Consider the following 14,812-nt stretch of genomic DNA (forward strand, 5'->3'; position numbering starts at 1 on the left):
GGGGATACGCCGTCGTATCTCTTTTGTGAATCTGGCCCAAAACTTATAGACTGTTTTATGTCTCTGAGTGACTGAGATGAATGTCTGGCTGGGCAGGGTGACAGGTAAACCACTACATTCAGCAACCCATACAGGGGCTTGGCTACATATTTTATTGGGGATTTTATGTGATAGACTAACACAAAAGTGGCACATAAAATTGTAAAGTGGAAGGAAAATAATAAAAAAAGACAAATATCTGAAATTTGTGCATTTGTATTCAGCCTCCCTGAGTCAATGCTTTGTAGAAACACCTTTCACTGCAATTGCAGCTCCAAGTATTTTTGGGTATGTCTCCATCAACTTTGCACATCTAAAAAGTGAAATGTTTTCCCATTCTTCTTTGCAAAATAGCTCTGTCAGATTGGATGGAGTGCGTCTGAACAGCAATTTTCAAGTCTTGCTACAGATTCACAATTGGATTCAAGCCTGGATTTTGTCTGCACCTTTCTAACACATGAATATGCTTTGATCTAAACCAGGGATATGCAATTAGCGGACCTCCAGCTGTTGCCAAACTACAAGTCCCATGAGGCATAGCGAGACTGACAGCATCAAGCATGACACCCAGAGGCAGAGGCATGATGGGACTTGTAGTTTGGCAACATCTGGAGGTCCGCTAATTGCTTATCCCTGATCTAAACCATTCCATTGTAGCTCTGGCTGTAGGTTTGGGGTCGTTGTCCTGCTCGAAGGTGAACCTCCGTCCCAGTCTTAAGTCTTTTGCAGACTCTAACAGGTTTTCTTCTAAGAATGTATTTGGTTCAATCCATCTGCCCATCAACTCTGACTAGCTTCCCTGTCCCTGCTGAAGAAAAGCATCTCCACAGCATGATGCTGCCACCACCATGTTTCACGGTGCGGATGGTGTGTTCGGTGTGATGTGCAGTGTTAGTTTTCCGCCACACATAGCATTTTAATTTTAGGCCACAAAGTTACATTTTGGTCTCATCTGACCAGAGCACCTTCTTCCACATGTTTGTTGTGTCCCTCACATGGCTTGTTACAAACATCAAATGGGACTTCCTATGGCTTTTAGCTTTCAGCAATAGGTTTCTTCTTACCACCTTTCCATGAAGGCCAGATTTGTGGAGTACACAACTAATAGTTGTCCTATGGACAGATTCTCCCACCTGAGCTGTGGATCTCTGCAGCTCCTCCAGAGTTACCATGGGCCTCTTGGCTGCTTCTCTGATTAATGCTGTCCTTGCCTAGCCTGTCAGTTTAGGTGGACTGCCATGTCTTGGTAGGTTTGCAGTTGTGCCATACTCTTTCCATTTTTGGATGACGAATTGAACAGTGCTCCGTGAGATGTTCAACGCTTGAGATATTTTTATTTTATAACCTAACCCTACTTTATAACTTCTCCACAACTTTATCCCTGACCTGTCTGGTGTGTTCATTGGTGTTCATGATGCTATTTGTTTACTAAAGTTCTCTAACAAACCTCGGAGGGCTTTTTATACTGAGATTCAATTACACACAGGTGGACTATATTTACTAATTAGGTGACTTCTGAAGGCAATTGGTTCCTCTAGATTTTAGTTAGGGGTATCAGAGAAAAAGGGGACTGAATACAAATGCATGCCACACTTTTCTGATATTTATTTGTAAAAAAATTACAAAACCCATTTATAATTTTCCTTCCACTTCACAATTTTATGTGCCACTTTTGTGTTGGTCTATCACATAAAATCCCAAAAATATACATTTATGTTTTTGGTTGTAACATGACAAACTTGTGAAAAATTTCAAGGGGTATGAATAGTTTTTCAAGGCACTGTACGTGTGTTCAGCACTCTCATTTATTTCCGTGAAAAGTAACTACTCCTTAAGGCTCAGTTCACACTGGAACCGGCTGCGGATCGCACAGGAATGCTGTGCGTCCCCATTCTATGGTTTAGTGCCGAATCTGTGCCTGAATTTGGCCCTGAAACGAAGCCAAAGATGCACAGAGTTTCTATGCAGTCTGCTTCACAGCTGCCCCGGAGATATGTGAACCGGCTCTATAGAGAGCTGGGCACATTCTGCTGGTATGCAAATTGGTAAACCGCATCCAATTCGCATAGGTGTGAACCCAGCCTAAAGCTCTTGCTAACAAGCTCCTCTGGATTGAAAATGCAATTTGCAGGTCCTTCCAGGAAGATTTTGACAAACCATTGAGCAATATAGTTAGGGATATTTAAGTATAAAGGCAAGGAGAGGGGCCTAGGAACAGGGCTAGCTTCAATGTAAATGTATTTGTGGTAACAATTAAAAATTGTATTAAAAAAAAATTGTTGCTGCAACTTCCCAAGCGCTCTTGATAGTATAAAAATGTATCCTAACCTATCACTGTCACATTTAGTAGACAGCTTAGACTGAATGTAAGTCTGAAAAAAAAACATAAAAAGTCACAGAAGATGAAAAATGTAATGTGTATATGGTCATTACATATATTAAGTGTAAACAGATAATATAAAATAATGTTTTTCACATATTCCAAATGTTTTCGAGTCTGTAGAATAATTGGTTCTTTATGGAGAGAATCACATGACAGAAGAAGGCAAGCAGTACCTCATGCTGAACACCAAAACCTGCAAAGGGAAAAAAAATGCACACAGATAACTTCAAATCATTATTGATTCAAAAAAGTCGAAAAAGTACATCAAAGACAGTTGCTGCAAAATGTCTTTATCTGTATAACTGTGTCAAAGTTTCCAAAAATTACGAGGCAAAAAAATTTTGACCAATTTTTGCCTACTTTTCATAGCCACATGTGAAAGCTATTCAGATGTTTAGTGATATGTAAGGCCTCATGTACACTGCTGCTGGTAAACGAACATTTAGGAGCAGTTGGGCATTTTTCAACTGCTCCTGAACTCTCCTCTATGTTATCTTATCTGTCCATGTACACAGGGTAGTTTCTAGTCGTTTCTAGTCAGTTGAGTTTAGAGACTTTTTTTGGAAAGCAAAAAAATTTGTTCAGACGCTGAGTTTAGAGGCATTTCAAGCGCCAAACGCTTCTAAATGTGGCAAAACGTGGCTAAACCGCGTAATCCGTGTATAGCAGTGTTTCATTTACAGGCATTTTTCGTTTTTTGGCTATTTAAAAAAACGCAGATAAACACAGCTAAACGCAGCATGTAAACGCAGCAAAACAGACATTTTAAACGTGGGTTACTATCTGTGAAGTTAAATCATTCAGGAAAGGTTGTAAAAATGTCCCGTGTACATGAAGCCTCAATTTGTACAGGTTCGATTCACCAAAAGTTTTGGAAAATCTCTCTCAGTATTCGGCAAACAGGAACTTAGAGACAAATATTATTGAAGTCTATGGTGGCTGAATCTGTAGTGGTAATTGGAAAATAAACAAAAAAGGCACGGGAAGCTGGGCAACGCCATGGGGGACATCCACCTAAGCAAAAAAAGTATAAAAAAACATACTGTACAGAGGGGATTTTTCAGGTCTTTCGTGATGCTTTGAGGGAAATATATATAGAGTTATGGTTGGCAGGGTTGTCACGTTGATTATAATTATAATCAATATGACTGTAATAGGATAATTTCAGTTTAGACTTGATAAGGTATAATCTCTGCACCATTTATTGAAATATAATAGCTATCATTAGTAATGTATAACACATTTGACAATGATGGACATAAAAATAATAACAAATTTCATCCAGAGCTAAAAGTGTGCCACACTCTTAAAACAGTTTATATTCAATTATTCACCCACTCTTTCTATAAACCACATTAAACTCCAGGGCCCAGATTCACAAAGAGATACGACGGTGTATCTACAGATACACCATCGTATCTCTGACTTACACTGGTCCTATCTATGCGCCTGATTCATAGAATCAGATACGCATAGATAGGGCTAAGATCTGACAGTGTTACACTGTGTTACACTGTCGGATCTTTTTTTCAATTTAAAAATGGCGCCGGGGGCGTTCCCGCTGACTTACGATAAATAATATGTAAATCAGCGAGATACGCAAATTCACGAACGTACGCGGACCCGACGCAGTCTTCTTACGACGTTTCCGTAGCGGCGTACCCGTCGCATACTTACCCCTGCTTTTATCAGGCGCAGCCAATGTTAAGTATAGCCGGCGTTCCCGCGTCAAATTTTAATTTTCTAACGTCGTTTGCGTACGCCGATTCACAAACACGCGCGTCGCAAGTCACGCTCACGTCGAAACCACTGACGTCCTAGTGACGTCAGTGGGAGCAATGCACGCCGGGAAATTCCCCGGACGGCGCATTCGCATTTTAATTGGCGCGGGAACGCGCCTGATTTAAATAGTACACTCCCCCTAGCCGCAGAATTTGAATTCCGCCGGGGGATTTAGGATCCGCCGTCGCAAGTTTGGAGGTAAGTGGTTTGTGAATTAGCCACTTGCCTCTTAAACTTGCGGGAGCGGATCTTAAATCACGTAGATCGAGCGGATCTATAGATCCGCTGATCTACGTGAATCTGGCCCCTTATGTCCATTCGGTCTAACTAAATGTGTGGATGGCACCCTTACTAGAGCAGGTGGATGTACCGATGCGTCTTTGTGTTTACGCATGTGCATTCCCTCAAACCCCTGCCAGGTTGTGACCCCACTCCATAGCTATATATGGTCAGTGATGTCATAAGTGCAGAGTCATCCTTTTACATCACCAGGTCACCCTGCCCCGTTGTTTTCTTCAGGGGTGAAGTTTTTTTTGTGCTGGTAGCTGGTTATCATTCCTCACGATTGACGTGGACCTACATCCCTGCACAATGTGACTGACGATTGATGTACAGAAGGGGAGATTATTTTTTTTTTTTAAATAGAGGACTTGTCAAAAATAGTGTTTTGTGTTTATTTTACTTTACTTTTTTAGGTGACTGTACGCTATACTCATTCACATGGCGGAGGCCCACGCGGGGTTGTGGGGAAGAGGCACTTGTCTTCATCAAAGTACCTCCCATGTTGAGGGCGTATGGCCTGGTATGGTTCCAGAGGGGGCACATGCTTGTCCCCCTTTCCTGGCCTGCCAGGCTGCATGCTCAGATAAGGGTCTGATATGAATTTTGGGGGGCTTTATGCCTTTTTTTAAGTTTTTTGCATGAGGTCCCCCCAATCCATACCAGACCCAAACGGCCTGATATGGATTGGGGGGAAGATCATGAAGTTTCTCACATGTAGACCACATCCAAAACTACTCTATTTCAGAAAATAAAAGATTCTGTGGACTTTACTGGTACACATGAGATGACACATATTACTTAAAATTCATATTCCAATTTATTATATTAAAATCATATCTTAAAAGATTTGCTGCTATGCGGTTAACAATATCTTCTCACAGTTTTCAAAAGTATTGTTACAAAACTACAATATATGCACATATTGCATAACCTATGCTTTTTTAGATCCCAATGTGTTTCTCATATTAAGCCTCCTCAGGACCATCTCAGGATCCAAATGAGAGATATTTTATCTAACTAATTGAAAGCAACTTATTACCATAAAAATATACAAAGTAAATAGGCTTCATCCAACCGACGTAACTTGTCTACGCCGGCGTATCGTAGGCGCATATTTACGCCGGGGGCATTTGCCGCTCCCATGGATTTTCTATGCACATATGCAAATGAGGGAGATACGCCGATTCACAAACGTACTTGCGCCCGACGCAGGCTATGACTGGTGCGCGTAAGTCGTACGTCCGGCGTTAAGTTAAGCCCCATATATGAGGCGCAACTCATGCTAAGGTATGGCCCAGGGAACACAGCCATCGTGTTTTACATCGTTTTCGTAGTACGTTTATAGGGATGGGCGTAGGTTACGTTCACGTCGAAGGCAGTGATTCGACGTATCTTAGGCAGTTGTTTCGACGTGATTCTGAGCATGCGCACTGGGATGCGGACACGGGACGGCGCATGCGCCGTTCATTTTAAGTACTTCTATGACGCTTGGCCCATCATTTGCATGGGGCCACGCCTCATTACCATGGCTCACGCCCACTTCCACCTACGCCGGAATACGCAGAGGAAACCCATCGTAGATTTGAGAGCGAGTGGGAGCAAGTGCTTGGTGAATACTATGCTTGCCTCCCTGCGCTGCGTCGGCGTAGCGTATATTCGATACGCTACACCGGCATAAATATGCGCCAATGTATGTGAATCCGGGCCTAGATAGAGGTTGTTAGAAATTGGTCAGTGGCAGGACAGTTTTGCATCAGTAAGAACAGTGACAGTCCCAGAAAACTGCCAGCTAATTCCTATTCACCCCCAAAGTGGGTTGAATACTGTTTCGTGATAGAACATGTGTTGCTGCTAAAGCTACCTGAAAAGTCTTTTTTTATACTCAAATAAATCAAATTGGTGTGCTGTTGCTGTATGAAAGCCAAGATAATTGTAAAAGAAAAAAAAATCAATTCCACAACCAAACATGTGCTGCCAATGTATACTGTCACTGAGACTGTTCCATAACACTACATACCCACTCCAATTGTATAGTATTTTAAAGATTTTTTATTTATTTTTTGTATTGGTACATGTCCCACATATCAGTTCCCAGCATCCAATGCTTTTTTTTTATAATCCTAAAAATTACCAGAATTTAACAAGATTTGCCCCGGCTTAGGCTTTATTGGGATTCACCTCTAAGTTCAGGTTCACCAAATTTCAGGCAGGCATGAACCCTTGGCATATGTAGAAGAGATACTCAAGACAGCCACACACCTTGTTCCACTTTTCTTGCTTCATATGACAACAAAACAAGCACAAAAACTGAACCCTTGGCAAATAATTCCTGGGTAAAATTGATCTCAGAAGCATCTTAAACTGATGTAAAAAGCAAGCTGCATTTGGCTATTGGCACAAGTGCAAGCAGTGTGCAGAACCAAAATAAAGACTATGGGCCAGATTCACGTAGCCCGGGCGCAGCGTAACGTAACCGAATTAGGTTACACCGCGGCAAATTTTCTGTCTAAGTGCCCGATCCACAAAGCACTTACCTGGAAATTTGCGGCGGTGTATCCTAAATCCATCCGGCGCAAGGCGGGCCAATTCAAATGGGGCGGGTACCATTTAAATTAGGCGCGCTCCCGTGCAGGACGTACTGCGCATGCTCCCGACGTAAATTTCCCGACGTGCTTTGCGCGAAATTACGGCACGCCGACGTTTTGTGAATCGCGACGTGAAAAAAATACTTGCGCCGGGAAAAAAAAAAAAAAAAAAAAAAATTCAAAAGCGACGCGAGAAAGACAGGTATACTTTTACATGGTGTAGTAATTTTACACTTTGTAAAAGGTGCCCTATCTTTGCGACGGCAAACTAACACTTGCGGCGATGTAACGAAGGGAAAAAGTTTTGTGGATCGCCGTAACTGCTAATTTGCATACCCGACGGGAACTCCCCCCAGCGGCGGCCGCGGTACTGCATCCTAAGATCCGACAGTGTAAAACTATTACACCTGTCGGATCTTAGGGATATCTATGCGTAACTGATTCTATGAATCAGTCGCATAGATAGAAACAGGGATACGACGGCGTATCAGCAGATACGCCGTCGTATCCCTTTTGTGAATCTGGCCCAATGAACTTTAGGAAAGTAGCATTTAAATCATTCAGAAACACAATCTTGCAGATTGAGAGTGGCTACTTTTAAATAAAGATATTGTGAATACAAATAATTTAAGCAAATCTGGTAGACAGTAAACATTGTATAATAACAAAATATATATGAAGAAAAGATAAACGATATGACCGAAAAATAAAGCTTTATTTATGGTACAGAAAGCATCAAATTCCTAATTCTAATACATGATGATTTGAGTCACTTGCAATTAGGTAAAAGGTAAAAAAGATTATCGTAGATATACAGTAAAATATTCAAACAATTGGCGGTAGGTTGGCTAATCTAAAAAGCTGATTGAGCGTGGTAAAATTGGTTACAATATTACTTTGTGCATAGCCAGCATAAAATTAAAGCATAGTGACATTGCATCCATGACATATAAAGAATACAGTAAAAAGTAGAAACTAGAAATTAAGCTTTCAAAGATTCAAATTGAAAATAAATTACGTGCTGTTCAATAAAATTCTGGAACATTTGACACATATATACAGAAAAATAAAAAAAATCTGGTTTTGTAAAACCACAAAATACTATTTTAGAAGATAAATCAAAAGCTAAACACTTAAGCCGGTGACGTACAACACGTACGACGGAACTATAAAGTGAAGTTCCATTCAGATGGCGTCACCCTTTGGGCTGCTTTTGCTGATTTTGTGTTAGTAAAAGTTTGGTGAGAGACGATTCGCGCTTTTCAGTCTTTGTGCTTTTCAGTCTGTTACAGCGTGACTAATGTGCTATCTCCATTACAAACACTAGTTTTACCAGAACGAGTGCTCCCGTCTCATAACTTGCTTCTGAGCATGCGCATTTGTTTCCCGTCGTTAAAGCCTACACACGACCGTTTTTCACAACGTGAATAACGACAACGTGAAAAACGATGTGAAAAATTTGAGCAGGTTCTAAATTTTGAATGCCCATTTTTCACGTCAAGAAAAATGCTCTGGAGCCTACACACGATCGTTTTATTGACCAATTTAAAAAATTGCATTTTTTACATCATGAAAAACGGTTGTGTGTACGCGGCATTACAGTAAATACATATTTTACAACTATCCCTTTTTTTTCTCAGAATCTCTTGTAATTGAATCAGATCCACAAGACTAGTGTATAGCTGCTTACTCTTTCCTATGGAGTCACTCCCTTGCTGGCAACCTAGTGAGATGTTAGTCTATAGCTGCAGGAGTCTGCTAAGTTCTGGGGCAGCAGGAAAACAATGGGGAAGTTGGGAAAGTTGATGCTGCCTATAAGAGTCTGCCTGTGTGGCATTGGCACTAACTATATACCAAAATTTTTAACTTCTGTTGTTTAAAAATTATAAAAAAAAATTATAGGGGTTGACATGCAAAAATGTACCGCAAAGAACTAACAATTGGAAAATTGACATGGGTTTATGAAACATAGGTTGTGTCTGTAGTGGTAAGTCCACTCACTTGCCATGCTGAGATGCAAGCATATGTTCATAGGTGTGCACAGCCTATTGGATTAGGGTGTGCACCCCAAAGCTCAAACACATGCTTCACTCAAAAAGGGAAGGTGCCAGTAAATCACATATTTACCGACCCCCTTCCCCACTCGTTATAAATCATCCCCCTGTGTGCCCGCAGCAGCAGCTGGTGGGAGAGGAGGGAAGCTGGAAGCGCTGTGGGGGGAAGGGGGGTAGGGCAGTAGGGGGAATCTGTGTTGTACAGGGTGATTAGGGTGTGCCTGGGCACATCTGGCACACCCTGTGCGCACGCCTATGCATATGTTCCTTTTCCCCCCGACTCCCATGGATCCTGAACATGCCCAGGGTGGATGGGTTTCTCAGAATCTTATAGAAAATATGCTATGCATTTGCACGCTACCCTGATTGAGCCACATAGACCTTGCCATGAAGAGTTTGTGCTGCTTTCATAGTCTATTTTGTATTATTCTACAGCAGAGGTCTCAAACCGGCGGCCCTCCAGCTGTTGCGAAACTACAAGTCCCATGAGGCATTGCAAGGCTGGCAGTTACAAGCATGACTCCCACAGGCAGAGGCATGATGGGACTTGTAGTTTCTGAACAGCTGGAGGGCCGCCAGTTTGTGCCGCCTAGGGCGCACTGTTGCCTAGGGGCGCCCAGCCACTGGTGTTCCTACTCTCTTCTCTCTTCAACAACCAACTAAGTCTCAGCATTAGCAGGCAGCCGCCGCTCCATTCGTGCATAGTGTCAGTGTCCCAACTCCCGAATGAATGGAAGCAAGCAAACATTCATTGATGGGCACTAGTAGGCTGCATTTATGGGCGCTTGTGAGGCTACATTGACGGGCGCTGGTGAGGCTGAATTGATGGGCGCTGGAGAGGCTGCATTTGATGGGTGCTTCATTTAAAAGGTGGGGTATACATGGGCAGGACACAGGGGATGAGTCAGGGGTGGAGCCAATGGAGGTGCCGCAAAATGAGGTTTCGCCTAGGGTGTTAAAAATCCTTGCACCAGCCCTGACTACGACCCCGTTTTGCATTGATTCTAAATTTGCACTTGTTTAGAAAACTACAAGTTTACCTACCATGATCTGTTTTTAAGAAGAGATAGGTTCAGATCAGGATGTTGGACATGCTACTGATTCAATATATTTTGCTTCTGCTAAAGCATTTTATAGTCTTCACCATAATAGCCTGGTGCAGAACTTAAAATGTATGTCCAGCAAACCTTGTATTTTATCGGATAGAGTTGGGAAGGTTTAGAAGGTTTAGAAACTGTCAGGTTTTACTGCTATCTGACGTGTCATTAGAGAGATTTCCCACCACTTCCTGTCTGCAGAAAGGGTAAATCACCAACAACACAAACGGAAATGAAAAGTGCTTTTCATTTTTTATTACACGGAACTTTAACCACTTCTCGCCCGGCCTATAGCCGATTTACATCCGGGAAGTGGTTTTGAAATCCTGACTGGACGTCCATGGACGTCCTGCAGGATTTCATGCCACGCGTGCCCGTGGGGGCGCGCAGCGCGGCGATCGGTGATGCGGGGTTTCAGTCTGACACCCTGCATCTCCGATCTCGGTAAAGAGCCTCCGGCGGAGGCTCTTTACCACGTGATCAGCCGTGTCCAATCACGGCTGATCACGATGTAAACAGGAAGAGCCGTTGATGGCTCTTCCTCACTCGCGTCTGACAGACACGAGTAGAGGAGAGCCGATCGGCGGCTCTCCTGACAGGGGGGTTCGCGCTGATTGTTTATCAGCGCAGCCCCCCCTCGGATCGCCACACTGGACCACCAGGGAAGCCCACCCTGGACCACCAGGGATGGGGGAAAAAAAAGGGGGCAAAAAAAAAAGTCTGGAAAAAAAAAAGCATTAAAAATTAAAAAAGATGCCAATCAGTGCCCACAAATGGGCACTGACTGGCAACATGGGTAAATCAGTGCTGCCCCACAGTGTCCATCAGTGCCACCCCACAGTGTCCATCAGTGCCACCCCACAGTGTCCATCAGTGCCACCCCACAGTGCCCATCCATGCCCAGTGCCCACCTATCAGTGCCCATCTGTGCCACCCATAAGTATCCATCAGTGCCACCCATAAGTGCCGCCCATGAGTGCCCATCTGTGCCGCCTATGAGTGCCCAGTGCCGCCCATGAGTGCCCATCAGTGCCGCCCATGAGTGCCCATCAGTGCCGCCTATGTGTGCCCATCAGTGCCGCCTATGAGTGCCCATCAGTGCCGCCTATGAGTGCCCATCAGTGCCGCATACCAACGCCGCCAATCAGTGCCACCTCATCTGTGCGCGTCAGTACTACCTCATCGATGTCCATCAGTGCCATCTCATCGGTGCCCATCAGTGCCGCCATATCAGTGCCTGTAATTGAAAGAGAAAACTTACTTATTTACAAAAAAATTAACAGAAAAAAATAAAAACTTCTTTTTTTTTCAAAATGTTCAGTCTTTTTTTAGTTCTTGCGCAAAAAAAAATCGCAGAGGTGATCAAATACCACCAAAATAAAGCTCTATTTGTGGGGAAAAAAGGACACCAATTTTGTTTGGGTACAGTGTAGCATGACCGCGCAATTGCCATTCAAAGTGCGACAGCGCTGAAAGCTGAAAATTGGCTTGGGCGGGAAGGTGCGCAAGTGCCTGGTATGGAAGTGGTTAAATGAAGTGGGTAACGTTTCCGCCAGTAAAAATAACAGTAATTGTATAGTATATAATTTATTTAAGTAAAATTGTTTACATGCGTAGAGTAAAAATGTTACATACATAACACCAACAATTGCCAATTGAAACAATACATAGACAGTAAATATTAATACACATGTATAATAGTGGACAGAGTACACGGGCATCATACTACCCGACTAGCCTAGTTTCGCAAGATCCAGCTCGCTCTTCAGGGGTGTGTAACACTGTACCTAGGATGAAAAAGTATATGTTTGGCAATCTGGCATAGTATTCATTGTAAAGGCACAGGGCAGGAGGGGTTGTAATTTCAATTTTACTTGAATAAATTATATACGGTACTATACAATTACTGTTATTTTTACTGGCGGAAACTTTACCCACTTCATTTTAAGTCCCGGGGCGAAAATCTTTTTGTTTTGACTTCATTTTTTATTACAGTGGAAAATACTACTGGGATTTTATTACTATTACGGTCACTATTACAGATTTTCTCAAATTTCCTGTGTGCTGAAACAGAAAGTGAGGGGGAAATCTCTTTAGGATGCATGGATTAGGAGAGGATGCTTTTAATTAAGTAATGGACTAGCTAAAAGTCAAAGTGTAGTTTTAAACAGGGCATTTTCACAATGTGCAACAGTTAGCTGAATTATACCACAAAGATCATTTGATGATATAGATGGTAATGTTCCCATTTTTACTAATATCAGTTATGGAACTATTGGGAGTTTTGTTTTGCTTTCCAAAAGCCGTCAAAGCCGTCAAAGATTTTTTTGCCAATTACAGCTATTTAAGTCTTTCTTTTGTGGCTTGTGACCAATTTAGGAATTCTCTATGTAAGGAAGTGTCCACTTTTTGTAAACTAATTTGGATACTTCAGCAAATATTAAGCATAAGAATTTGTAAATTGCATTTGTTTTTATTTTATTTATTTTTTTATTTTTTTATATTACATGCTATAATCATTTTTGGGGTTAAGCAGATGTGGCCCTTAATGGATGTTTGTTTATTGTACTTAATTCAGCTAGCTCCTTTTTTTAAATGTGGCATGCCTTCTGTAGACATAAAGAATAAAATGTAGCATTTTATAGTACCAATCACAGCTCTCTGGTACAGTGCGTTGCGGCAATGCACGTCAACGCACGTTAGCGCATTTCAGTGAGATGCAGTGGAAAATTGCATGTTAACACAAAGCCAGGGTGCCAAGATATGAATGGGCATTTAGAGAATTGTTTGTCAATTTAAAATAATTTTAGACAGTAAAAATACAATATGTTTTTTTGTTTTTGCATTGTAATATGTTAAATAAGACGTTTTTGTTTCTGTGTGCAATTTTTTTTTAAATACAACAACAAGAAGAACCATTATTCTTTTTTGGGGGAAAACACCAATCCACATGGCCTTAAGTTCAATTACTAAACACTGCCTGGAGGTGTCTGTCAACTAATTATACAAAACAAAAGATGCATCCCCTTCTTCTTGCATTTCTGATGAATATTGTCTTCCCTCAATAGCTCATTATATAATTAAGTCTGATTGTTGTTAGTATGTTCAATAACTGCTTGTTAGAAGGGGGTAGGTGCCCAATGAACCACTCCTGCCTGAAGCTAGAAGTACAGAGGGTGTTCATAATTAAGTCTGCAATTAATTTTAGCAAGTCATGTGTACAGATGTCTATATTATAGGTTCATTTTCAAGGTCAAAGGGCACAGTTAATGCAAAATAAGCTAAGCCTATTTGACCTTGGAGGTGCAACTGAGTCATTTTGAGAAATAAAATAAACTATTTTAAATGAATTACTAAAATAAAATAAAAATATATACTATTTAAACATTTTTAGTGTCTATGTCCATTATGGCATCAGTATTACCATTTTATTTTAATTCGTCCTTTTTCATTTTATAATGTTTCAAAACGAATATCCTGATAAATAAATACACATGAATATGTTTCTTATTTTTTACTTACCAGAAAGCATGAAAAATTAAATCTTACTTTCAGATATTACAATTCACATTGCTATTTAAGGTTTACAATAACTCTAGCCGTACATCCAGCTCCTTTAATATGCGCCGTAATTAATTTCTCTAAATTCTACAAATGCATAGATGAGATGAAAATCAGATTACTTTTCACATGCATTTTAAAAGCCTTGGTAAATAACATATTAAAGCAGTACATAATACACTTCTTGAATCCGTCTTCCCAGGATGTGCACTGGAGAGATTGTTATGTAAAACGGTGACATTAGGAAGAAGGTATTCTGTAACTATAAGGCAAAAATCATTCCACACTACTCACTGTGATTGTTGGTTTGCAGCGACTATGTTTTACTGTCTAGACTTAGGAACAGCAGCAATCCCTTCTGCTCGCCTCGTTGTTTTCTTTTTTTCTTTTTTTTTTTTTCCTTCTCTCCATTGCATTCTGCCAGCAGTGATGGAACTGTCATGCTTTGCTGGCCACAGGCTCTTAATCAGACGCATGTTCTCTGTAGTCTAATCTTACTCTTTTCATATTGAGATTCTGTAGATATCCACCAGCTATACAATATCTTGTAAGCAATCTAATATAATTATTTTTCTCGGTTCACTAAATGTGCCTGTTTTTCCTGTGGCATTTCTTTGGAATATTCATACAGGCTCCAGATCATTTAAAAAAAAAAAAAAAAGAGAAAAAAAAAACTAGCAAAGCTCACCTGATCATTGACGGAAGGAAAATGGGTATTTAAACAGATTAAATAGCAATGCAGTGATCCATCTATTCAAACCATGTTGGGCGTCCAGATCATATATTATGATGTTTGGTCGTACACAGTTATTTATTTATTTTTACAACAGTATACACCCACAAACAAAACACACCATTTTTAGTGGCTTTCTCCTTGGAGCAGAGTAATGTATATACTACGCCTGAAAGTACGCTAATAAATCTGTATTTGGATGCTAATAATAATTAAAGGAAACCATAATTGTTTTGGGTCAGCATTAGATTACATTTATTTTTAATTTTATGTTTTTAAACAGATTTTTTATATTT

The 14,812-nt window shown here is 41.0% G+C and overlaps 1 long non-coding RNA gene across 1 annotated transcript; it reads right to left on the bottom strand.

The window, feature by feature from the left end:
- Positions 1-2,532: 2,532 nt before the first annotated feature.
- LOC120928653 lies at positions 2,533-14,402 on the bottom strand. The gene is made up of 2 exons (XR_005747285.1): positions 14,078-14,402; positions 2,533-2,615 (listed from the first exon to the last, which is right to left on the bottom strand). It is a non-coding gene; the product is annotated as an uncharacterized LOC120928653 (long non-coding RNA).
- Positions 14,403-14,812: the final 410 nt, after the last annotated feature.

Source organism: Rana temporaria, chromosome 2 (genome assembly GCF_905171775.1).
Source record: "Rana temporaria chromosome 2, aRanTem1.1, whole genome shotgun sequence".
NCBI classification, from domain to species: Eukaryota; Metazoa; Chordata; class Amphibia; order Anura; family Ranidae; genus Rana; species Rana temporaria.